Source organism: Lontra canadensis, unplaced genomic scaffold (genome assembly GCF_010015895.1).
Source record: "Lontra canadensis isolate GAN:19392208 unplaced genomic scaffold, GSC_riverotter_1.0 scaffold123, whole genome shotgun sequence".
Classification (NCBI taxonomy): Eukaryota; Metazoa; Chordata; class Mammalia; order Carnivora; family Mustelidae; genus Lontra; species Lontra canadensis.
The window spans coordinates 5,032,391-5,060,169 of record NW_022631117.1 but is presented as its reverse complement, the minus strand read 5'-3'; the positions used below and the strand labels follow the sequence as shown (position 1 = coordinate 5,060,169).

The 27,779-nt window shown below is 42.3% G+C and overlaps 1 long non-coding RNA gene across 1 annotated transcript; it reads right to left on the bottom strand.

Moving 5' to 3' along the window:
• Positions 1-525: 525 nt before the first annotated feature.
• LOC116857378 lies at positions 526-16,173 on the bottom strand. Its single transcript, XR_004380747.1, has 5 exons — positions 16,114-16,173; positions 1,974-3,945; positions 1,322-1,450; positions 1,153-1,221; positions 526-977 (listed from the first exon to the last, which is right to left on the bottom strand). It is a non-coding gene; the product is annotated as an uncharacterized LOC116857378 (long non-coding RNA).
• Positions 16,174-27,779: the final 11,606 nt, after the last annotated feature.

Below are 27,779 nucleotides of genomic sequence, written 5' to 3'. Positions count from 1 at the left end.
CTTCTGTATCCAGTAGCCAAATTTTGCTTCTAGTCCCCATAACCTTAGACCTCCCTGCACTAGAGGTCTTTATCCAAAGGATAAATGTTTTCCATAACAGCCCTAACAATGACTCCATTGAAATGGAAATAGACTCTGCCAAGGGTTCAGGCTGCAGTGCTCCACTCCCTCAGTCCTCAGCAAACATTGGGCTCCTACACAATGGAACCTGATGGGTAAGGATACAGGGCTGCCAGGACACAAGACGCTGAGGAGGACTCTACGTCCACAATGTTTGGGCTTTTCTCAGCACTCTCATGTTGGTGATTAAAGTCAAAGGAAAATTATAGTTCGGGCAGGACGTCTAAAGATCCGGCCCATTGGTAATTAAGCTGTGAGTCATCCCCTGAGGCCGTATGACCCCCCTGAGTGACTGTCTCAGGCAAAAGAAAAAGAAATGCAGAATGTATAGGGTGCTGACTGGCTCAGTGGAGCATGTGACTCTTGATCTTGGGGTTATATAAGCCCCAATTTGGGTGTAGATATTACTTAAAATATAAAATTTTAAAAAAGAAATTGCTAGTGTGGAATATACTAGAAATACCAGCTAAAGGCCTGTGACTTGCTGAGGAGCTAGGATGTAGTATAAACCAATGACTTAACAGCATTCCTGCACTTTAGGGGGAAAACAAACAAACAAACAACAAATTATCCTTTTAAATGAATTGATAAAGCAAACTTAGTACCAGAATTTTATAACATTAAAGTTCCGATGCTTTTTCTTAGCTTCAAGTAGACAATTCTTAACTAACATGGGCTAGGAGGCATCAACAATATCCCATTCCATTCTAGGACAGCAAACTGGTTCTGGTTACATATTGATAACTTGGTGACAGAATTATAAGTTTGAGGTATGATTCTCATTGTTGAGAAGGTGGTCAGATTCTAATTTTTCTAGTACCTCCTCCAGGTGCCTTATTCAGTCTTGTCTTTTAAATCTGAAAATAAAGAGACAAGTCATTAACCAAAAGACACCAAACAACCCATAATCTGGTAGGCTCTGTGGGTGATAAAAAGGGAGCTTACAATCTACGTGAGAACAGAATATGGACCTTTTGTGGTAAGGGACAATCCAGCAAATACAAAGAGCGTCAGTTCAGGGTCAACACCTACCTCAAACTATGGTGTGAACAGAAGTCTCCTGGAACTTGGAAGAGTGAGTAAGACTCAGATAATATCAATCTAAATAAAAACAGAGAAAACATGAAACCTGAGTGAGGACTTGGAATTGAGAAACACCAGGTAGGGTCCAACCCCACCCCTCACCCAGCACCACACTGACCTTGCTGTGCTACAGAGCTTCTCTCTATACCCAACTTGCTGTTTCTTTGACAGACAATAAAACAAAATTTGTTCCACAATTCTTGAGGTCTTTACACTCCTTCAAGCAATTTGAAGACTTTTTCATATTCTGGAGATATTTAGAGAAAAAAAACTTCCAGTATTTCTAAAGTACAATGAGGAGGTAGAACTCAATCTTGGTGTCTCAGCAATCATTCAAAGACTAGAATGTTACAGAAGACCTGTGTTATCCATCCTTACATTCAGACATTTGAACATATCCACCAATGGGACTCTGGTACACAACTGCCAATTAAGAAATACAAACAAACAAACAAAAATTTCTGTTTCAACTGTTAAATGTCATAGATTTCACCAAACAAAACTCTTTTGAGTATTAAATGAGAAAACGTAAGTCAGAAAGAAAGAAAGAAAGAAAGAAAGAAAGAAAGAAAGAAAGAAAGAGACAAAAGAACAACAACAACAACAACAAAAGGTTTACTGGGACATTTCAGTCAAAATAAAGAGGAACCATCCTAAATGATGTGAAAACCCAATTTGAGGAAAAGATGAGCCTCAAGAGGTCCGTTAGATCTAGTCTAAATCATAGAATGGGAAAGACTTCCTGTGGTTTCACTGATAAAAATTCTTACCATACTTATGTTGTCCATATCGTCGAATTTCATTCTTTAACTGATGTTTCATTTCAGCACTAATTTCCACTGGTATTGGCAGTTTATCTGGCATTTCTTGGGACACAGGCATTGCTGTGACCATGGGATCATCTGCAGAGAGACAGCTGGGAATTCTTCCTACCAGGTCCGTGAATCGGCCCACCCTTGTTGACCCTGGCTAAGTCAGGACACAAAGAATCTAATTGTGTGGAATACCGTCTCCTGCCATACTCACAAGCTCTGGAGATCAGATTTAGACCAGAAGCCATCAGGTGGGAATCGACCACTTCCCCTCCCCGCCCCGTACATACTGTGAACGACAGGTGCCTCTGGAAATCTAACTGAATGAGGAGCTACAATGATGTGCATTTCAGCAACCCCATGTGAACATCCACATGCTTCACAGTCTCTAATATTTCTTTTCATAGCAGGAGAATATACCAGATAGAAGAATCAGACCTAAAAATTTGACCTCAGGAAAAATAATACAACAAAGGAGCCTCTTCTATTCTTGTCACTACACATACACACAGAAACAAAGTAAGACAATATAACTAATTAACAAACATTCACAGAGCCCTGGCACTCATGACTTCATGTCATCATGATTGCCCTCTACAAGGTGAAGAGATGAACATGTCACTTGATGTCAGGATGCCTGATATTGGCACTCCATCACTAGAAATCCCAGTCAACACATGATCTTCCTCATCAGTCTTTTGTCTCAGGAGGCCAATTTTTTTCTACACCAAGTCTGACACCTCAACTGCATTTAGTCATCCTTCTTTGTGCCAGGCATGTGCAAAAACTTGGAGCTTGGCAGGGAACCAGAGAGACAGAATGGACAAAGACAATCCCAAACCTCATGGAACTTACATCCTCATAGGGAAGGCTGATGGTACATGTGAAAAAGGCAAAAGATTAACACAGTTGACTTTGTGTTAGGAAGGAAGTCAGCAGGGATATGACTGAGAGCAGGAGGGGAAGCCTCCATGATGTGAGGTCGGGCAGGGTGCTCTGAGGAGGTGACCCCTGGGCAGAGCTTGGAGCAGGAGCAGGAGTTAGAGCAGGCTTATGCACACCCATGTGGAGGAGTTCCAGCTGCTGTGAGGGCCATGCAGAGCCCCTAGAAGGGGATGAGCTGGATCGGTAAACAAATGTCAGAGGCAGAGAGAGCAAGAAGGACATGGAGAGGACACATGAAAGCAGAAGATGGCATGGTCAGGTCATGCAGGGCCAGGTTGTGTAGGGCATGGAGACCAGCGCTGGGAACTCCAACTCTGTTCTGACTGCTCGGGGAGTTGATGATGGGTCTCAGGATATGCATGTCATGACCTGATTTCTGTATGGACATGGTCACTCTGGGTGCATAGGAACAAATAACCTACAAGGTCAAGTGGGAAAGCAGGACACAAGCTCAGAAACTACTGGAGCAGCTTGCTGAGTGATGAGGCAGTGTGGAGTGAGGGACAGTGGAACAGTGGGACTCAGGAACAATGACAGTATTATGAGGAGAAGAAGAAAATCAGACAGGAGAACAAAGGCAAATTCAATGAGGAAAAGGAAACCAGTAGAGTGCAGAGTTTGGGAATCCAGGAAAACTTCCATAAGGGATAGAGTGAACACCTGGTCTGGTGTGGTTGAGAAATTAATGGCAGCCTCACCCAAAGCCAGTGACCTTAATAGGAACTACTCTTCTGGAGTAGATGAGACAGAGGCAGGGTTCACAGGGTCAAGTCAGGAAGGGGACATGAGGACAGGCACCCTCACCATCTTCCAAGGACACAGCTGACCCCCCGGGGTGGGATGCTCCCTCTCCTTCCTTTTTCACTGACAGTAGCAGCATGCTCAGCATTCTTTTAGGTGGAGGAGGACTTGTGGGTTCTCCATGACGTTTCATTTGGTTTTCAGGTCCAGCAGCAGACTCCTCTGCTTTATCACTCTTCACTTCCTAAGGAGAATCAGGAAACAAGTTCCGTTACTGACAAAAATGTAACCATGCCCAAACTGCATTCTACATTTGTATATACAACATGCATCTGCATCATTTATATGAGTTTTCTCAGGGGCCAAGGTTTACCATGCCCACAAACACTCTGTATGGGAAAACGGAGGAAGTTAATATACCAGTGTAGTCCAAAGGCAAATGCTGTACATGATGAATCAGACTGCTTGCAGAGAGGAGATAGTCCAAGATGGTGGAGGAGTAGGAGACAGTAGTTTCATGTAGTCCATGGACTTCAGCTAGATAGCTGTCACATCATTCTGAACACCTGGAACTCAACCAGAGATCTAAGAAATGGATAGCTGCAACTCTACAAATAGAAGAGTGACCACTTTCTGCAAGGTAGGAGGTACTAAGTGAATCCTAGGCAATAAATGGGAAGATAAACCATGGGGGGAGGTGGCCTCCATCAGCTGGCACAAAGTAATACAGCAGCAGAGAACACAATCAGAACTTTTAGAAGTCTGCTCCAGTGGGGGACATCCCTGCCTCCAAGGCACTCAGGTGGTGAAGTGGGGCAGAGCACTAGTTGGGAAAGTGTGGTCTCAGGATCCTCAGGAAGGAAGACCAGGGATGCCTGACAGCAGCAGAGTTCCCAGGCACTGGAGTGGGGAATCCAGCTGTAATCAGCAAGCCTGGGAGTGAACTCTCAGCTAGGGGTTGCCATATACTGTGAACTGGGGCACAGTCAGGCAAGTGCTCCCAGAGTAGGGGTCCAGCAAGTGGCAGAACCATTACAGGCCCCCCCTTCATCCCTGGGAAGAATAGCACAGGTGCACCCCATAGGAGTCTGCAGGGTTTGGAGCTCAAAACAGGGTCATGTGCCTGAGATAGAAACACTCAGTCACAGGCTGGGTGAGCACAGAGTGCGGATGGAGACCTGGGAGACAGGAGTGATTGGCTGCTTTTCCCTGAGGGCACACTGAGGAGGGGGGCCCCCGTGCTCCGGGGATGGAGACTGGGAGGCTTCCATTTTCGTTCTCATCCTCTAAAGCTGCGCAGAAAGCCTTCAGGGAACAAAAGCCACATAGAACAATCCAGAGCAGCTTACTTAGCCAGGTCCCCTTGCATGGGCTGTGCAATTCTACCCAGGGCAAAGCCACCTGAGAATACGTGCAACAGCGCATCACAAAGGGACCCTACCCTCTTGTTCGTCAGCCTCAGCCTGTCCCTCTTGAAAGGGTCGTTGGCAGGAAAACCTGGGGTCACAGCCCTTCCCTGTCTTCAGACAGGAGAGCCATCGTGCGGCTGCCTGGTGGATGAGATTGAGGCCGGGAGCCCAGAGACGGTGCAAGTTGGCCTGGAAGCCACAGGGCCACGCCCACACACCCACCGTCCCCACGAGATCAGTCCCCATGGTGCAAAAAGTGCCCCAGGAAACAGATGTCTCCCCTGGTGGCTGGGCTGCATGAGCCGAGTAGAAGATCAGCAAGAACATCAGCTAAGACCGAGTTTACCCATCACAGAGAACTGCAAAATTCCAGTGCTAGTAGGAAATAGGATATAGAATTCATAGTTTTTCCACTGGGATTCTTTAGTCTTTCAATTTTTTTTGAAGTTATACCAGTTTTTCTTTCAAGGTTCCAAGATTCATTGTTTATGCACCACACCCAGTGCTCCATGCAATAAGTGCCCTCCTTAATACCCAACCCCCAGGCTCACCTAACCCCCCACTCCCCTCCCCTCCAAAATCCTCATTTTGCTTCTCAGAGTCCATGGTCTCTCATGGTTTGTCTCCCCCTCCAATTTCCCCCAATTCACTTATCTTTTCCTTCTCCTAATATCCTCCATGAGTCTTTCAATTTTAATTTTTTTCTCTTTCCTTTTTCAAACAATTTCTTATTTTATCAATTTAAAAAAAAATCTTTTTGAATTTCCATTTTTAGTTACATTCTGTCCTTTCACTGTATTTAGTTTTGTGTGTGTGTATGTATATATATATTTTTTCCTTCTTTACAATTTTGGGATGTAGTTTTTTCTAACAAATGGACCAAAATACACTCAGGATCCAGCATATTCCTCTGTTCTGTTCACCTGTCTGATTATATTCTCTCTCCTTTTTTTAAACTTTTGTTTTGGTTTGGTATTTCAAATCTCTTCTAATGTGTTTAGTGTATATTTCACTGGGGTCATTGTTGCCATCTAGGTATTTTATCTCTCGTTCATCTGTTTTTCTCTGGACATAATGTCAAGACAGAAAAACTCACTTCAAAAAAGAGAACAAGAGGGAATACGGACTGTCAGGGACCTAATCAGTATGGACATAAGTAAGATGTTGGAACTAGAAGTCAAAATAATGGTTATAAAGATACTAGCTTGGTTAGAAAAAGCATAGAAGACACTAGAGAATCCACTTCTGCAGAAATAGAAGAAGAACTAAAGAAGCTGAGGAAAAGGGAGATAAACAACTCCTAGATATGTGATACCATAAAGTAGAACAATATTGGAATAACGTGATCTCAGAAGAAGATGAGAAGGGATGCTGAAGATATACTGGAGCCAATTATAGTGGAGAACTTCCCTAATCTGGGGAAGGAAACAGGAGTTCAAGTCCAGGAGGCACAGAAAAAAAAAACCCTCAAAATGAATAAAATTAGGTCAACACCCCGAGATATAATAGAGAAACTTGCAAATCTCAGAGACAAAGAGAAAATCCTGAAAGTAGCTTGGGACAAGAGTTCTGTAACCTACAAGGGTAGAAACATTAGACTGCCAGCAGACATATCCACAAAGACCTGGCAAGCCAGAAAGACTGCCATGATACATTCAGGGTGCTAAAGGAGGAAAATATGCAGCCAAGAATACTTTATCCAGCTAAGATGTCATTCAAAAGAGGGGGAGAGATAAAAAGCTTTCAGGACAAACAGAAACTAAAAGAATTTCTGATGACTAAACCAGCCCTGCAAGAACTATTAAAAGGGATCCTTTAGGGGCTCCTGGATGGCTCAGTGGGTTAAGCCTCTGCCTTCGGCTCAGGTCATGATCCCAGGGTCCTGGGATCAAGCCCTGCATCAGGCTCTCTGCTCGGCGGGGAGCCTGCTTCCCTCTCTCTCTGCCTGCCTCTCTGCCTACTTGTGATCTTTGTCAAATAAATAAATAATTTTTTTTTAAAAAAAGGATCCTTTAAGCAAAGAGACAGCCCAAAACTAACATGGATCAAAAAGGAATAGAGACAATACACAGAAGCAGTGAATTTCAGATAATACAATGGCAATAAATTTGTATCTTTCAATAGTTTCTCTGAATGCAAATGGGCTAAATGCTCCAAACCAAAAGACAGAGGGTATCAGACTGGATAAAAAAAGCAAGACCCAGGGCGCCTGGGTGGCTCAGTGGGTTAAAGCCTCCGCCTTCGGCTCAGGTCATGATCCCAGGGTCCTGGGATTGAGCCCCATATCGGGCTCCCTGCTCAGCAGGGAGCCTGCTTCCCCCTCTCTCTCTGCCTGCCTCTATGCCTACTTGTGATCTCTGTCTGTCAAATAAATAAATAGAATCTTTAAAAAAAAAAAGCAAGACCCATTGATATGCTGTCTGTAAAAGAATCATTTTAGACCCCAAAACACCTCCAGATTGAAACTGAGGGAGTGGAAAACCACTGATCATGCTAATGGACATCAAAAGAAAGCTAGGTGGCAATACATCTGTCAGACAAATTAGATTTTAAGCCAGACTCTAATAAGACATGAGGAAGGACATTATATCATAGTTAAAGGGTGTATCCAACAAGATCTATCAACTATAAATGTTTATGCACCTAACATGAGAACAACCAATTATATAAGCCAATTAATAGCAAAATCAAAGGAACACATCAATAACAATGCAATAATAGTAGGAGACTTTAACACCCCACTCACTGCAATGCACAGATCATCTAAGCAGAAGATCAACAAGGAAACAAGGTTTTGAATGACACACTGGACCAGATTGATGTCACAAATATATTCAGAGCATTCCATCCTAAAGCATCAGAATAGACAATCTTCTCATGTGCACATGGAACATTCTCCAAAATAGATCACATCCTGGGTCACAAATCAGTTCTCAAGCGGTACAAAAAGATTGGGGTCATTTCCTGCATATTTTTAGGCCACAATGCTTTGAAACTTGAACTCAATCACAAGAGGAAATTTGGAAAGAATTCAAAAACATGAAGGCTGAAGAGCATCCTACTACAGAATGAATGGGTCAACCAGGATATCATAGAATAATTTTAAAAATTCATGGAAAGAAATAAAAATGAAAACACAACTGTTCAAATCCTTTGGAATTCAACAAAGGCAGTCTGGAGAGGGAAGCATATAGCAATACAAGCCTTTTTCAAGAAACAAGAAAGGTCTCAGGGGTGCCTGGGTGGCTCAGTGGGTTAAAGCCTCTGCCTTCAGCTCAGGTCATGATCCCAGGGTCCTGGGATCGAGCCCTACATCAGGCTCTTTGCTCAGCAGGGAGCCTGCTTCCCTTCCTCTCTCTCTGCCTGCCTCTCCGCCTACTTATGAGCTCTGTCTGTCAAATAAATAAACAGAATCCTTTAAAAAAAAAAAAGAAACAAGAAACAAGAAAGTTCTCAAATACACAACCTAAACTTTCACCTAAAGGAGCTGCAGAGAGAACAGCAAAGAAAGCCTAAATCCAACAGAAAAGAATTAATAAAGATTAGAGGAGAAATCAGTGAAATAAAAGGACCACTGGGAAGGGAGGGAAAACTGAACAGGAAGAAATCAGAGGTGCAGACTGCCATGAGAGACTCTGGACTCTGGTTAAAAAAAAGAAAAACTGAGGGTAACAGCAGGGAGGGGCGTGGGAGGGTGGGCTAATCGGGTGATGGGTATTAAGGAGGGCATGTGTGGTGATGAGCATGGGACGTTATACGCAACTAACAAATCATTGAACTCTATCAAAAACTAATTATTTAAGGGCACCTGGGTGGCTCAGTGGGTTAAGCCTCTGCCTTTAGCTTGGGTCATGGTCTCAGGGTCCTGGGATCGAGCCCCGCATCGGGCTCTCTGCTTGGCAGGGAGCCTGTTTCCCCCTCTCCCTCTCTGCCTGCCTCTCTGCCTACCTGTGATCTCTCTCTCTCTCTCTGTCAAATAAATAATAAATAAAATCTTTTAAAAAACTAATTATTTAATATGCTGGTCTACTGAACATAAAAAATTTTAAAAATGCATTTAATAAACCCCAAAAGAACAGTAGAACAGATCAACAAAACTAGGAGCTGGTTCTTGAAAGAATTAATAAGATTGATAAACCTCTGGCCAACTTATCCAAAAGAAAAGAGAAAGGACTCAAATAAATAAAATCATGAATGAAAGTGGAAAGATCACATCCAGAGAAAATACAATTAAAAGAACATATTATGTGCAAATATATGCCAACAAATTAGGCAATCTGGAAATGGATGTAGTTCTAGAGATGTATAAACTACCAAAACTGAAACAGGCAGAAATAGAAAAACCTGAGCAGACCCATCACCAGCAAGGAAATTGCAGCAATAATCAAAATTCACCCAACAAACAAGAGTCCAGGGCCAGATGGCTTCCCAAGAGAACTCTACCAAACACTTGCAGAAGAATTAACACCTATTCTTCTGAAGCTGTTTCAAAAAATACAAATGGAAGGAAAACTTCCTAACTCTTTCTATGAGGTCAGCATTACCTTGATCCACAAACCGAAAAAGATCCCACCTAAAAGGAGTATTATAGACCAATATCCCTGATGAACATGGATGTAACAAGTCTCACCAAGATACTAGCCAATGGGATCCAACAGCACATTAAAAGGATTATTCACCACAAACAAGTGGGATTTAGTCCTGGGCTTCAAGGGTGGTTTAACATCCACTACATTAATCAATGTGATATACTACATTAATAAAAGAAAGGACAAGAACCACATGAGCCTCTCAACAGATGCAGAAAAAGCACTGGACAAAAACACAATACCTTTTCTTGATCAAAATTCTTCACAGTGTAGGGATAGAGGGAACATACCTCAACATCATAAAAGCCATATGTGAAAAGCCCACAGCGAATATCATTCTCAATGGGGAAAAACTGACAGCTTTTGCCCTAATGTTGGGAACACAGCAGAGATGTCCACTATCACCACTGCTATTCAACATAGTACTGAAGTCCTAGCCTCAGCAATCATTCAACAAAAATAAATAAAAGTCATCCGAATCACCAAAGAAGAAACCAAACTCACTCTTCCCAGATGACATGATACTCTATGTGGAAAACACAAAATACTCACCCCAAAATTGCTAGAACTCATACAGGAATTCAGCAAAGTGACAGGATATGAAATCAATGCACGGAAATCAGTTGCATTTCTATATGTTATCAATGAGAAAGAAGAAAGAGAAATTAAGGAGTTGATCCTATTTACAATTGTCCCCAAAACCATAGATACCTAGGAATACTCTTAACCAAAGAGGCAAAGGATCTGTGTCAGAAAACTATAGAAGGCTCATGAAAGTAATTGAGGAAGACACAAAGAAATGGAAAAACATTCCATGCTCATGGACTGGAAGAACAAATATTATTAAAATGTCTTTGCTACCTAGAGCAATCTATACATTCAATGGGATCTTTATCAAAATATCATCAACTTTTTTCACACACAGCTGGAACCAATAATCCTAAAATTTGTATGGAATCAGAAAAGACCCTAAATAGCCAAACACATTTCTAAAGGAATGTTGAAAAAGAAACCAAAGTTGGCGACATCACATTTCTGGACTTCAAGCTCTATTACAAAACTGTAATCATCAGGACAGTATAGTACTGACACAAAAACAGACACACAGATCACTGAACAGAATAGAGAACCCAGAAATGGACCCTCAACTCTTTGGTCAACTAATCTTCAACAAAGCAGGAAAGAAGATCCAATGGAAAAAAGACAGTCTCCTCAATAAACAGTGTTGGGAAAACTGGACAGCCACATGCAGAAGAATGAAACTGGACTATTTCCCTTCACCAGACACAAAAATAGACTCAAAATGGATTAAAGACCTAAATGTGAGACAGGAATCCATCAAAATCCTAGAGGAGAATACATGCAGCAACCTCTGTAACCTTCGCCAAAGCAACTTCTTCCTAGACACCTATCCAAAGGGAAGGGAACAAAGACAAAAATGAACTGTTGGGACTTCATCAAGATAAAAAGCTTTTGCACAGTAAAGGAAACGGTGGACAAAACCAAAAGACAACTGACAGAATGGGAGAAGATATTTGCAAATGTCTTATCAGACAAAGGGCCAGTATCTATAGTTCACAAAGAACTTATCAAACTCAACACCCAAAGAACAAATAATCCAATTAAGAAGCCGGCAGAAGACATAAACAGACATTTCTCCAAAGAAGACATCCAAATGGGCAACAGACACATGGAAAAATTCTGAACATCACTGGGCATCAGGGAAATATAAATCAAAACCACAGTGAGATACCACCTCACACCAGTCAGAATGGCTAAAATTAACAAGTCAGGAAATGACAGATGTTGTCAAGGATGCAGAGAAATGGGAACTTCCTTACAATGTTGGTGGGAATGGAAGCTGGTGTAGCCACTCTGGAAAACAGAATGGAGTTTCTTCAAAAAGTTGAAAATAGAGCTACCCTCTGACCCTGCCATTGCACCAAAGATAGAAATGTAGCGAACCAAAGGGACATCTATACTCCAATGTTTATAGCTGGGTATTTACTGGGTATTTACACCGGGTATTTATACCAAAGATACAAATATAGTGATCCGAAGGGGCATCTGTACTCCAATGTTTATAGCAGCAATGTCCACAACAGTCAAACTATGGAAAAAGCCCAGTTCAACAAATGAATGGATAAAGTAAATGTGGTGAATGTTTACACAATGGCATAATATTCGGGCTTCAGAAAAAAACCGAAATCTTGCCACTTGCAACACTGTGGATAGAACTAGCAGGTATTATTCTAAGCAAAATAAGTAAATCAGAGAAGGAAAATTATCATATGTTCTCACTCATATATGGAATTTAAGTAACAAAACAGAAGATCATAGGGGAACAGAGGAAAAATAAAACAAGACAAAATCAGAGAGGGAGACAAATTATAAAAGGCTCTTAATCATAGGAAACAAACTGAGGGTTGCTGGAGGGGAGGGGGATGAGGAGATGGGGTAACTGGGTGCTGGATTTTAAGGAGGGCTCATGATGCAATGAGCACTGGTGTTATATAAGACTGATGAACCACTGACTTCTACCTCTGAAACTAATAATACATTATATGTTAATTAATTTAATTTAAATTTAAAACATTTAAAATCTTTAAAAAATTTAAAATCTTTAAAAAAGATTGCTTGTAGAATGTGAACCCCTCATCCAGAATTGAATAAACACATGATTACCTCTATGAGGAAGAATAAATCATTCTATGTCAACTCTTTCAGGGGACATAAATGCCTTTCTTTTCCCAACTTGATTTAAATGCAACATTATCAGTACCTACTGAATCTTCATAGTATGCCCCTTGTAGACGGTGGGGGAGGAGGAGGTGGAAATCATTTATCCACTCACTTCCAATGGCAAAGAGTTCAAAATGTCAGTCTAGGAGTCATGTGAAGGGCAGTTTTCAATGTTGCTCATAGATCAAATGGGACATATCTGTATGACAGACTAGCTGAAAGATCTTCTCCCCCAAGGATAAATCCCACAATCGTTCCACCATATTAGGATCACCTGGTGATATAAATGCCTTTTCTGAACCAGAGACAGTTCCCATTAAGTAGGAGTGGAAAATGGGGAAATGATTTTCACAGGGCATTTCAAACCGACAAGGTTCTCTCCCTCAATGCTTTCCTTGTACTGACTTATTTAGTATTTCACAGAGGTATAATTGAGGCAAAAACTCAGGGACAAATTACAGAAGAGATGTGGGGTCAGCAGGGACCCATAAGCCCAAAGATCCCCAGGATCGGTGGAAGGGTTTGGCCACACAGGTGCTTCTCCCGGGTCACTCGCAGGCACCCTTCAGTATCTGTCCATGAACATCCCTTTACTTGGAACAGACCATCTTATGCAAGTGTCGAGAGGAGGAGGGGCTGGTCAGCATTGAGAGCCAGAACAAGAAATGAAGGTCACTGAAATCCCTGACATGAGCCCTCACGTGCTATGGTCAACCGTGATCCAAAGGAACCTAGGAAACAGGAATGACTCGTGAAGAAGAATTTCGGTCTATTCAGTACTACTTCCCTCACCCTGTAATTGATACGCTTGTTCATCAGTGGATCTCCTGTGAAGGGGGTGAGTGTGAATCCATTCTGAGAACTACCGTTCCATGAAAACTACTTTAACGTTCTAACTGCAAAATGTTCATTGCATTTAACTTTAAATACAAAATTTTAATCATATTTGAACCGAAAATGTTGACAATCAGGGCCTGGACTAAAGTTGGCGGTGTTGAGGGCTGAACAGCCCAGGAGGCTGATCTGTCCTCAACCTGACTCCAACCCAACCCAGGGACCACCCCTCCTTGGCTTTCCCAGGACTCCTGCTTGGCACATTCCATTGTATTAGCTGAGATCAAATAGAGACACTGATAGAAAAATAAAACTTACCAAAATTTTACTAGAGAAGAAAGAGAAAATATGATAAGTCCTGAATCTGGTAAAACTGTGAACGAAAAATTAAAAACATCCTCTCCAGAAGGTTTCCCTGATGAGTTCTCCAAACATTTAGAGGGAAATTACATCAGTGTGACACAAATTCTAGGACTAGTTCCCAAATCATTTTACAATGCCAATATAAGCCTGACACCAACATCTAACAAGGACAGGAGAAGAAAGGAAAATTACAGGCCAAGATGTCTTTCCTAAATATAGAAAAGAAAATTCTAAACAGATGATAAGCTAACACACACACACACACACACACACGCACACGCAAACACAAATAAACAAAAAAGAGAGACTTCATGTCATGATGTTGTGCATTCCATGAAGACAACATTGGCTTGAAATTTGAAAATCAGTCCATGTAAAGCATATTCAGAAAAAAAAAACAAGGAAAAATTCCATTACTAATTTTATAGATGGGTTCAAGTTCAAGAGCAACTCATGATTAAAAATTATTAGCAGATTAGGGGCACCTGGGTGCCTTTGGCTTAGGTCGGGATCCCAGGGTCCTGGGATGGAGCCCTGGGTCAGGCTCCCTGCTCAGCGAGGAGTCTGCTTCTCCCTCTCTGTCCCTCCCCACCCCCACTCCTGTTCTCTCTCTCTCTCTCTCTCTTTCTCTCTCTCAAAAAAATCAAAAAATAAAATCTTTTTAAAAAGCTGTCATCAGTTTAGACTAGAAATCAGTTTCCTTAACCTAATAGAATGTATCCACCCCAAAAAATCCTATAGCAAATATTATACTTAATGGTGATAAACCAAACACTTTCTACCTATATTGGCAACCAAAAGAAGGATAGTCAAGAATATATGGAAGTCATAAAAAGTGCAGCAGTGCCAGGAAATATATTAAGTTAAATTTTGGAAAGGATGAAGCAAAAATGTCACTCACAGATCGCATTGTTTGGTACATAGAATATCCAAAAGGATATAAAGAACTAGAGTTAATAAGGGAAAAATAGCCAAGTTACTGGATGTAGGAGCAAGAACCAAATACCACATCTATTTCTATGGAATAATGAAAATAGTTAGAAAAAGGAATTTAAAATACCATTGAAAGGAGTGTTAAGAACATCAAAACCCAGGGAGTAAACCTAAGGGAAGGTGTGTTGGAGCATTACATGTAAGACAGAAAACCTCACCGAGAGATGCTAAAGCCCTCAGTAATAGGGAGACAGAAAGTTTGCATGGATTGCACTCATTATTAACTCACTATTGTCATTTCTGTCCAGAATAGTTATTGCATCATACTTAAAATGTAAATAATTTTTTATTTAAATTTTTCTTAAAAACCATCCTCTTAGTTTTGGGGGACATTCATGACCTAATACTAAGGAGTATATGGATATCAAAAGGCCTAGAATAGCTGAGACGCTATTTAGGCAAAAGCACCAGGTTGGGAGACACACACAGCCAGACAGCAGACGTAGGAGCCATGACAACGCTGTGGGGTTGGAGCAAGGGTGGGTGGAAACACCAGTGAGACAGGACAGGGAGTCTAGACATAACTCGGAAAACAGCAGGTGCTAGATTGCTGACACTGGGGCCTTCAAGCCTCTGTGGTCCATTCAGTAAGTCCACCTGCTCCCTGTGGGGAACGGCACCTCTGCCCTGATCCCCTTCCTGTCCATATAACACTGATCTCCCATGAATAGGAGAGCTAGAAGGACATGTAGGATATTATCATCGTGGCTTTGGAGTAGGCAAAGATTTTGAAAAAATAAAAGCACTGACCATGAGCCATGAGGAATGGATTGATTAGACTTAATTACACTGAGACATTCTGTTCATCAAAAAGACACTGTTGAGAGAGTGACATGTGGGTGGCCTGGGTGGTTCAATTGGTTAAGCCGCTGCCTTCATCTCTGATTGTGACCCCAAGGTCCTGGGACAGATCCCAGCATTGGGCTCCCTGCTCACTGGGGAGCTGGTTTCTCCAGCTGTCCCTCTCAAATAAATTAACAAAATCTTAAAAAGAGAGAGAGACAGACAGACAGACATGGGGCATTTTTCCCGGGGTGCTCTGTCTCAGCCATGGTGGGGCTGGGCTTCTGTGGTGTTCTTTTGGTCCCTGGCGGGGAGCTTGAACGGAGAGCCAGGAACCATTCCCCACCCCACCAACACCCGACCCGGTTTTCAGGAAACCCCGTCGCCCCCGAATCCCCCACCCTCCGTGTTAGGACTCAGCACCTGAAGACGCATCCCTTCAACAGCAATGGGAGATTTACATAAGGAAAGTCCCTCACAGAACTCAAGATACCACCAAGCACAGATTTCTCTGCAACATGGCTGAAATAAACTGCCCCGAAAATGCGTCCCTTGTGCTGAGATCAGAACCCACCCAAGTGTCCCCACAGACCAAGGTAGATCCTCCAGGAAGACACCACAGCCAAGAAGAAGCACTTCCAGGTCACAAATTGAGCCCCCGGGGAAAAAAATCCACACTTCCAGCCTTAATATCCTGACCTTGTTCCAGGAGGCTGAAAGAACTCACACAATGGCGGTGAAATTGTGGTGCCTCTCACGTGGAACTTTCTAGAACCTGCCCTCCGAGTTGTTGGATATACGCCCCCTAGGGAGTATGGGAGTGGTGTGCACAGAGAGCTGTCTGGCCAGAAGACTCATCTATTATCACTGCCTCAGGGAGGTCTAAGCGCAGCTGCAGGACGTGGGGTGTTGCAGGCCACGCTGCCATGCAGATGCCTGGTCCCCGAGAAGCTGTGTGCCACGGGAAACCTGCTGCTGGAGAAGCCTCCTGTGCCCCATGGAGGGAGCTGTGCCAGAACCAGGAAGCAAGTGTTCCCCGGCCATGTATCGGGCTCCCTCTACAGGCAGACGTGGGTCACACATGCCACAGGAAAACAAACAAACAAACAAAAAAAAAACATTTAAAGGAACCAGAACATTTTTTCAACTGGGCAGGCTAGAATTGTGAATTTGGAGCTGAGTGAATAAGTCAATAGCTGGAGCCCTATAGGAATAGAAAAGGAGGCAGATCATATGATCGTCTTAACTGATGCAAAAAAGACGTGATAAAATATTCATGAAGAAAATGAAAAGTATTTGGTAGAAAGGTGTCTACACAAATCTGCTTTGCACATTATTCTTGGGGGACAAACATTAGAAATACTGCTCACAAACTCAAAGCAAGACAAGGCTACTGACTGTCATCCCTTCTCTTCAACAGTCCCTGCAGGAGGGCTGCCTGGCACCATAAGGTCAAGAACAGGGCTGCACACACAGAGTGAGCTGCGAGGGTATTGAATTATGCACAAGCCCACAGTGGTTCTTTTGGGGGAGTTGCCAGACACATCCAGTAGTGACAACTGTCTGGAAATGGAGCTTTGGGGAGGCTGTAAATTTATTTCTTCCCCTTTGGTGGCTGATAGGTTGCTGCTTCACAGAGCAATCATAGCCATGAGTCTTGATTTTCAAGGTTACTGCAGAGCAGAAAAGAGGATAGGAAGGGGGCCCTTTAAAACACCACAAAGCTTGTGGTTAGTATTGTGATTTAGCCATTTTCTTTTTTTTTTCCAAAGATTTTATTTATTTGACAGAGAGAGAGAGAGCATAAGCAGAAGGAGCAGGAGAGGGAGAAACAGTCTTCCCACTGAGCAGGGAGCCTGATGTGGGACTCCATCCCAGGACCCTGAGATCATGACCTAATCTGAAGGCAGACACTTAACTGCCTGAGCCACCCAGGTGCCATGATTTAGCCATTTTTCTGGAATAGACATTGTTCTGATTTTTGCAGCTCGTTGGTTAATTCCAGAGTTCTGAAACCTTGATAATATTTACCAGTATTCTCATTACCTTTTTGCATCAGTGGGTTTTCAGAAGTTCTTATTCATAAGTGCATCTTTCTATATACTGTATTTCAAATTACAAATCCAAGAAATTAGACTGCGTATTATTTACAAAATCTTCTTCCCCTCGAAGAAAACTAATATATGGTGCCTATATAATTATGCACAACCACCTATGACCAGGATTGTAACAAATCTATCTAACTATCCCCTATTTTTCATTAAGACCCATTAAGCACCTGCTAACAGAGTTGCGTAGATGTTCCCTGAGGGGATAGCTTGTACAGAGGGAGTCTTTCAAATTCCATATGTAAAATTTCCTTGCTATTAAGTTGCATAGCTAAACACGAACAAATATCATTGTTGATGCTGAGTGATGTTTCAGATTTAAATCCTTCTTCGGTTGTATTTCTAAAGAAAATGGTACAATAATTTTTTCTGGAAGGAATAATAATTCACAAGAGAGTCATAACTGGAATTTCTCCAGCATTAATGAACTTGTGAAAATAAAAAATATATACTTTTATATATGCAGTGATGTCACCTTTTTGTCCCCTAAATCTTTGTAAATTAATAAGAATGTAACTATTTGATTAAATGTAAACCTCTTCATAAAAATTAAAAGAAAACTTCCCAATACCGTGTTTTTCTTCCAGTATATCCAATGCAGTCTGAACAGGATGTTTTATCCCCCAGACTGCTCTATCATTTTGCCTCTCTATATATGCAAACCCCACCACAGTGGTACTCACATTAGCATTTGCCTGAATAACCAGAAGACTAGCATCTTGAAGGGACATACTTAGAATCCCACCTACCACACAGGATGAGAGGGGACAACAGCTGCACTGCAGCACCTCTCCAGGTCAGCCCTATAGGAAAGTTGTTCAAGGAAATCCTCCAGAGGGCAGAAAGTTGAGCTGGTCCCCTGGTTGTCCATTTTGATTGAAAGTAGAGATGGCCAGAGATGTGTCAATATTGATGTGTATATTATGCCCAGTTGACTGGCTGAAGGGTCGGGAACTTTTAAGGAACACAATTGAAGAGCTGTGGCCAAGAGGTATGAGGAAGAGGTACGTGGATACATCTGTCCAGGTGAGCATAGGATGTATAGATAAGTGTGTCTCAGGAGACTAATCAGTAAAGAGTAACCTCAGCAGAGCAGAAGTTTAATAATCTGATGGCTAGAAGACCCATTTTGTAAATAACCATCAGACTTTTCCCCAGCAGTCATGTCAGAACCCAGTGGGCTCAAGAACTAGGTAGCCAAGTGGCAGGGATGGAGTTTATACTCAGCAACATGGGCCTCTGCTCACCAAGGCTGATTTCACTACAGCCATTGCTGAGTCCCAGATCTGCCAGGAGCAGAGGCCACCATGGAGTCCCTAATATGGTACCAGGGAGTGATCAGCCAACTACCGGGTGGCAGGGACTTTACTTTGGACCAATTTCAGCTGAAATTGATGGTCCTTTCGAGAGACCGTGATCATGGAAATGTGTTTCTCTGCACCAGATACAGTCTGAAATCTTGTATCTTGCATCATTATGTTCTAGGATCTAGAATACTCTCCCTTTATCTCACTTATTACTGAGTTATTACTACAGGCTCAAATCACTAAGCCTAAAACAATTCCTATGCCCTTCAAGGCAGGGTTGAGAATGGGCTGGCCTCCCTTACATAATAAGCCCAACTCAAGAAAAACCCAAACTGACTTATTCTGCATTTGGAAGAACCTAGGCTCTGTGACGGCTTCTTATCATACAGAGAATTTTCACCTCTTTGAGAATTTAACTGTATATATTGACTCTCCTCACACACACACACACACACACACACACACACACACATACACACACACACAAAAGTACTCTTATACACACTTGGTATACAATTTCAGGGGGTCTGACCTGGCTTATATTTGTTTATTTTATTTTATTTTATTTTATTTTATTATTATTAGATTGGCTCCAAACCCAGCATGGAGCCCAATGCGGGTCCTGAACTCAAGACCCTGAGATCAAGACCTGAGTATCAGGAGTCAGACACTAAAAGCAATACGAAAGACATAAATATATCAGACGAGCTCAAGAAAACACCAACTATTCATGTCATAATCTATCTTGTAAACATACCTTTGACAAGACATGTCTCTCCATTTCAGGGATTAAATTCATTTTTCTATTCCTAAATGTAAAATGTTTCCACTAAGATAAAATAAGGATTTAGTGTGCTGCACACCTATTTCATTTCAAGGAACTCCACAATCAACTACCAATGCCAAAGTTCTCTGAGAGTCAGACTACTCTGATGGTCATCATGAGAACCATTCCCGCTTGGTTTTTGGCTGATAAGTGGTGCCACTTGGCTCTACCTTTTCAGATTCCAATCATGACCATTGTATTTACGAATGTTAGAAGTTTCCATAGTAATTTCTGGCCAGCAGACCTGAGCTACCATAGCACTCTTCAAAGATGTTGGCCCTTTCATTACAAATTATTTTTTCTCAGCCTTGGTGAAAGATGTGTCATCTGGACCCTCCAGAGGTAGATGAGCAGATCTTACATGAAAAATCCACTCTAACATAATATCCCAGAGCCTTTGGATACCTCACACTACAGTCCACCAAGGAAGTTCTTACATTTCTCCTTAATTTAGAGTAGGCTAACATTGGTCCTTATGTCATGCAACCAACCAAACAAGTTAGTAGAGCAGCCCAAAAAGCAAAAAGTAGCAATTGCCAACCTCATTTTAATAATTCCAAATCAAGGGGTGCCTGGGTGTCTCAGTTGGTTAGGTGTCTGCCTTCAGCTCAGGTCATGATCCCAGGGTCCTGGGATCTGAGTCCCGCATAAGGCTCCTTGCTCAGTGGGAAGTCTGCTTCTCCCTCTCCCTTTGCCCTCTCCCTCGCCCCCTGACACTTGTGCTCTCTCTCAAGCTCTCTCTCTCTCTCTCTCTCTCTCTCAGATAAATAGATAAAATCTTTTCTTAAATTCCAAAGTAAGAAATTTGGCTTGATCAACTTTATATTTCTTCCACTTTTATACTCTTCCCCTAAGGGCCATTTCCAAACAAATACCCCAGTTGTTGGCTATAAGTATTAGAAAACAGATTGCAGTTTTTCTGTTCTAGCACAGCTCCCAGTGGGTAGCAGGGTGTACCTCACTCTCTGTGCCTGTGGGAACTTGAGTCAAGTTATAGCTCTAGAAGTGAAAAGGGATGGAAAGTGCACCTCCTGAGGAGGATCTGAGTGTCCTGGAAGGGAACTAGCTCAGAGAAACCAGATCAGGTTCTTCAGAAAAAGAGAAAATTAATCTCCTTGGGCAAGAGTGGTAGAATGCCTACTAGCAAAGAACACTCACAGAACTGATGGGGTCAAGGCAAACAAATCCATGGGAATGGACCAATATATCCTAATTAAAAATGTCAAGATTCTGTTCCCTTCTACTCAGTACCCAAACATTAATAGTAGACATCCTGTGAATTTGGGATTCAATGTGTTGTAATTCAGTGTTGTGGATTTAATGTTTGCATCCCCCCCAAATCATATATTGAAATGCTAATCCCTAATGCAGTAGGAGGTGGAGCATTTGGGAGGTAATTAGGTCATAAGACTGGAGCCTTCATGAGGGCTTTCAGGCAAGGAAATCAGAAAGAAGTCCCTTATCAGAAATTGACCTTGCTGGGACCCTGATCCTGGACTTCCCAGCTTCCAGAAATGGGAGCAGTTAATGTCTATTATTTAAGTCAGTTGCTAGTATTCTAGGATAGCAGCCCAAAGAGTATATATATATATATATATATATATATATATATATATATAAATTATACTTTGGATCCGGTTTTCCCAAATCTCAGTATTGCAGTTACTGGACGTAGTGGCTCCTTTGAAGGCAATCCAAGAAACCTGCAGGTCCTGTCTTACCTCTTGAGCTGGGAATGTGAGAACTTGGGTTCATCATTGTCTTTCCCTGATTCTCAAACACATTTAAAAAGCAACCAACTGAAAAGAATAAATGAAACAAGATGGGATCCAGAGGGAGACAAACCATAAGAGACTCATAATCTCACAAAACAAACTGAGGGTTGCCGGGGAAGGGGGGACAGGAGAGGGTGGTGGGGTTATGGACATTGGGGAGGGTATGTGCTATGGTGAGTGCTGTGAAGTGTGTAAACCCGGCGATTCACAGACCTGTACCCCTGGGGCTAATAATACATTATATGTTTTTAAAAATTTTTTTTAAAAAGCAACCAACCAACTCTGTTATACTTTTTATTGTGACTAGAATGCTCGAAGGTAGCAAACACTTGGTGACCCAGAGCCTGGTTCTTTATAGACACTTGATTAAAAGGAGATAAAATTTATAAATTGAATAACTCTTTGCCACTTCCTGCCACACACTACCAGTAGCCTCTTTAACACTGGAAACAGGGGTGCTGATGCCTTTAAATCCAATGGGATTAAAGATATTCCAGAAACAGCAGAACCACTTCAGAGAATTATCTTTAAATTTAGATTTTTCTGGAACCACTCTCAGCACCAAAATCAGTATCAGCCTGTACTTCAATCAGAGAAAGTAGAACCAATGTGTATATGTGTTCATGTACACATATATTCATATATAATAGTTTAAAAAAACTATTTAAATAGTTTTAAATATAAATACTGTATAAGGTTAATTCCATGTAACAATAAGGTTAATTCCATGTTACATGGAATTAACCTTATGGAGGTAGTCATGTTATCTCCACCTGTAAGGCTATTGTCTCCTGTAAAATGCTGAAGCCAAGTGAACATTCAAGAAGGGGAGATCAGACCAGACTGGCACTTACAAGCACCAGCTGGAACTCCATGTGGATTGACAGAAACCCATGGCCATTCTTACCTCTGACCCTAGAGACAAGGGTATCCTATAGAAGCGGAGGTCCTTCAAAATGGAATTGAACACACACTCCTGGTCCTGGAGCCAGAGAAGCTAAAGTCAGATATGAGGAAGATAGAATAATCAATTAGGTGAATCAGCAAATTAGCCACGAAGTGTGGGAGCCACAAAATGGTCACTGCCCTAAGGATCTCTGTCCAGAAACACACAAGAGTGGAAACGGTGTAACTTCTACTTCAGCCTCGCCACCTTTTCATATGACAGAGGTATCAAATGGCCATTGTTTGAAGGTGGACCCGTGAAATTCCTGCAGCAGAGAAGAAACCCCAGAGCAGACAGAGAAACAGGCATATTCATCAGTCACACTGGGAACATATCCACCAGCTGGGTAGAATCTGCCATCGTGGGGATTTGAAGAGGGTAAGCTGTTATTCTGGATACAGCTTTGTTTAACCTTCCTATTGTTTGTCAACTGGCATTAGGAGAGTCCCCGCAGCAGATTTGACCTTACATTTCTCAACATAAACTAGCAAGATTACCTCCTGTGCTACATGGACTGTCAAGAATGGTAGTTCAGTTTCTTACACTTTAAAGTTAAAAATAGACCCCAACTGGGGCACCCGGGGTTAAGCACCCAATTCTTGATTTTGGCTCAGGTCATGATGTCAGGGTTGAGTCTCACATCAGGCTCCCCACTCAGCATGAAGTCTATTTAAGACTCTCTCTCTCTCCCCCCGCCCCCATTCCTCCCCTCTCAAATAAATAAATAAATAATCTTTTTTAAAAAATTGACCCTAACTTCTGAAATGACTGCTTTACAGAGGTTTTCGCAGAGTGATTTTGGAGGTGTTTTTTTTTTAAAGATTTTATTTATTTATTTATTTATTTATTTGACAGGCAGAGATCACAAATAGGCAGAGAGGCAGGCAAAGAGAGAGAGAGGGAAGCAGGCTCCCCACCAAGCAGAGAGCCCGATGCGGGGCTTGATCCTAGGACCCTGGGATCATGACCTGAGCTGAAGGCAGAGGCTTTAACCCACTGAGCCACCCAGGTGCCCCTGGAGGTGTTTTTAAGATGGAAAACCAGTTGTGGGATTCCTAAACATGCTATGCCTACTGCTTCTGTAGCAACATTTAATGTGTCAGAGCAGTTGGTGAAGACTTATTCTGGGCTCAGCAAACCGGATCTTGTACTAGAGGAACAGGGCAGAGGCATCGACTAGAGCACTTAAACAAATACGGCCCCAGTGAGCAGGGAGGCTGCACCTCAAACACACAACACTCCTGGGTCCGGGCAAGAAGGAGCATATGCACTAAACGGTGTGCAGACTTGATTTCCAGACTCTGCTCTGGCTCTAGCTGTCTATAACCTTGGATGGGTCCGTCTCTTCTTGGGGCCTCATTTGTGTCACTGTAAAATGGCAATCCAGGGACAGATGATGTCATAAAGTCCTCGTGGCCTGGACATTCCTGTCTGGGGAGATGGCTTTCCCTGCCCACAACAGTGGGATGTCTCTATTAACACTTTACTTATTTTTAACACCTTTATTCTAAAGTCTGAAAACTACCTTGTTGGAAAACAAAACGGTTGCTGTGAGGAATCTGACACTCGTTATGATGGTTCCTTCATCCAACAAATGTTCCTGGAAGGTTCTCTAGCGCTGGGTACTCTGGTAGACACTGAGTGAGATGGGGGTGAAGAAGATCAGATGGTCTGTACTTCACACATCTTACACTTCAGGAAGTGCATGACTTACGAGAGCACTGCGCTGGCAGAAAATCTGCCATGAGCATGGAGGTGGTTCAGGGTCTCACACAATGTGAAGTTCACAAGGACAGGCAGAGCAGGGCCAGGACTAGGTTGATCCAGGTGCAAAATTTTAGGAACTGCTGAAGCACTTGCCAGTCAAGATGAATAACAGCTTACCAACATGTTTTTGAGAGTACCCAAAACTTATTTATTGATAGAACAAGTTTGGAGACAAATTTCAGAGCTTACCATTCAGACTTCACTGTGTGTCATGATATGGTCCCTTTATTTTTTTTTTATATGGTCCCTTTAAAATCCATTCAGCCCATAGGGCACCTGGGTGGCTCAATTGGTTAAGTGTCTGCCTTTGGCTCAGGTCATGATCCCAAGGTCCTGGGATCAAGCCCCATGTCGGGCTCCATGCTCAGCAGAGAGCCTGCTTCTTCCTCTCCCTCTGCCTGCCTCTCTGCATACTTGTGTGCGCTCTCTCTCTTTCTCTCTCTCCCAAATGGATAAATAAAGTCATTTTAAAAAATCCATTCACCCTCATCCCTCAACAGACTCAGCCTCCAAACTTGAGGCTCCTTGTGGTTTCTGAAGCTCATCACACTATAAAGATCACTCAGTAAGTTATATGCATTTTATTCATTAATAATTTTTGACTTTTCAAAAATGAAATTTGACCAACTATCAAACATTTCCTGACAAAAATATACTTTACTGGGAAAATAATGTTATCAGGAACATTTTATACTTTAGTTACTTAAAACAATTATGAGGGTTGCCTGGGTTGCTCAGTCATTTAAGCATCTCCTTTCAACTCAGGTCATGATCCCAGGGTCCTGGGATAGAGTCCCAAGTCGGGCTCTCTGCTCAGCAAGCAGCCTGCTTCTCCCTCGTCCTCTGCCTGCTTCTCTGCCTACTTGTGCTCGCTCTATCAGATAGATAGATAGATAGATAGATAGATAGATAGAATCTTAAAAAACAATTAGGAATATTATAATGGTACTCAATTTTTTTTTAGAGAGAGAGAGTGGAGGAGGGACAGAGGACGAGGGAGATAGAGAGTCCCAGGCAGGCTCCATGCCTAGTGCAGAGCCTGACAGAGAGCTCGATCTCATGACCCTGAGATTGTGACCTGAGCTGAAACCAAGAGTGGATGTTTAACCAAATGAGCCACCAGGCACTGTGGTTCTCACTTCATTTTTAGAAATTTATTTTTCATGGTTTTTTTTTTCAATCTGGAAACCTCGTGTGTAATATTCTGTTTGTAATTATTGAGTTGTGTATTTTATACAAATTCTTATATGCACCTAAGTCTTTAATATTGTAATTTAGATGCCTATAGATAGTAAATATAAATTACTTAGGTATATATTATATACTACATTTACTTTAAATAGATTGTATTGATTTAAAAATATACTAGTAAATTACACTATAATTATTTAATGGAAATAAGACACCAAAAAGAATGTGGTGCAATGTTTAAAAAGGTGTCATTTAAATAAATTGTAAAAATACTATGACACAGCTTCTAATTTATAATAAAACAATAATATTTTACTTGAATGTGGAATGAACCCAGAACAACATGCAGATTTTAGAGAATCGACTTCACATGATGACCGAAGATTTTTAAAAGACTGGTGTATAAGAAAATATTCTAATAGCGAGTTGATTCATCATGACTGGATCGATTCCAAAGAATGCTTGCCTTTATGTAGCTTTCCATGGAACTTTTTAGCAGTCCTGTGACACATTCAGATATTTGAAACTCCAAAAACATTTTCAAAGATTGGAAGAATTGGAATAGAATAGAATAGAATAGAATAGAATAGAATAGAATAGAAACATGAGAATTCCATGTTTCATCACGTTCATCATCATGTTTCATATATTTCCAAAATAGAAATGTATTAAGATGTGTGTGTGTGTGCGCACACGCATGTGTGTACATGTGTGTGTGTTTGTGTGTGTGTGTAGTGTCAAACGGCCATCCCTCACTGTAAAGGAGCCTGAGTGAGTAAGGAAAGAGTTAAGGTATATGCAGGGAGAAGTAGGGGGCCCCTGACTAGGCTCTGAAATTACTCCTGGCAGGCAAAAGTGCTCAGTCAGAGGGAACCAGAGAAAAGGGAACAGACCAGACCCCGCTGGCCCCTGCTGTGAGGGAGTATTTTTCTTTGGCAGCTACAGTGTAATTACAGAAAATAGCCAAACCTCAAAATAGTAAGTCATTAAGGGTGCTATCATTTGTCCTTGTTCAAACCAAGATGGCACAAGAATCTCAAGGCCACAAGCTCCCAGGTCAAGTTTCCAATAAAGACCGGCCCTAAAAGCCCTCAGTGGCAACCCATGTGAGACCCCTCTCACCCTACAGAAAATTTTCCTTCCTTTCTGCTCGCACCTTCACTTGATAAACTTTCACTTCACTTCACCCTATTGGGTGCACGAGATTCATTGTTCCACTCTGTGAGACAGGGACCCTGCGATCCCGCAACATGAGGCAGGGGCATATGTATTGAAGGACACATGGCCACCCACCACAAAGTCAGGGTTCCGTTCCAGTAGTGAGGAGGAGAGGGGACTGAGCATGGGTGGACAGAACCCACACAGAACCAGGGAGCGGACCCACTATCTGCATGTCATCGTAGCGCTGACCGAAAAGGGGCAGAAGGAGAACTACGGAGGATCTCACTTTAGATGCAGTGACACAGTGCCTCTCTGAGGAGGTGGCATTTAAGGACAGAGAGGAAGGATGACAAGACTTTGGAAGGGAGATTGAGGCAGTGGGAAGTCTGCTACAAAGATCCCTGAATGGGCGCAGGCTGCCCTTTGCAGGGAAACAAGAGGTCAGGGTGGCTGCAGAGCAGGGATGGGGGAGAATGTGGGGATCCCGAGTTTGTTTGGACACAAGCATGAATCTTTTCAATGGCTCTACCCATGATTGCTTTGTCAGTCCTTAGTGGTTGAATGGTTGAAGGTCATGGTTAAAACAGTTTAAACACGGGTCTGGGGGTGCCTGGGTGGCTCAGTGGGTTAAGCCTCTGCCTTCATCTCAGGTCATGATCTCAGGGTCCTGGGACCAAGTCCCTCATCGGGCTCTCTGCTCAGTGGGGAACCTGCTTCCCCCTATCTCTCTGCCTGCCTCTCTGCCTACTTGTGATCTCTCTCTCTCTCTCTGTGTCAAATAAATGAATAAAATCTTTAAAAGAAAAAAATAAAAAAATAAACACGAGTCTGTGCAGCACACTGCTCCCCACATAAGAGACTTTTGCTAGAAGGGGATAACTCTATTCCTCTTTTTATGTTCCCTGACCATCACTTTTAATGATTACACGAATTGGATAATGAAGTCGTGGAAAGTCAACTTGAAGCAGACGATCAGCTATAAGCGGAAGTCTGCTGCATATCCAAGGGCACAATCATGTGGGACCCTGATTTTTGATCTTCAGAGATGACCTACTCATTATGTGCGAGCTCTTTCCTGAACCATCAGGGTAAGTTGTCATGGAAGCAGGGTGGGAAGATGAGCATCTGGAGTTAATCGCACCCCCCTCATCAAGGCTCCTGAAAACATTCTCTGGCTCCAAGAGACCCTGCTGCTTCTCTGTCCCTAATCATTAAGAGTTGGCTTTACCACTTCCTGAGAGAGCCACCTTGCCTGTGCCTTCAGCTGCCTTGGCTTGAATCTCC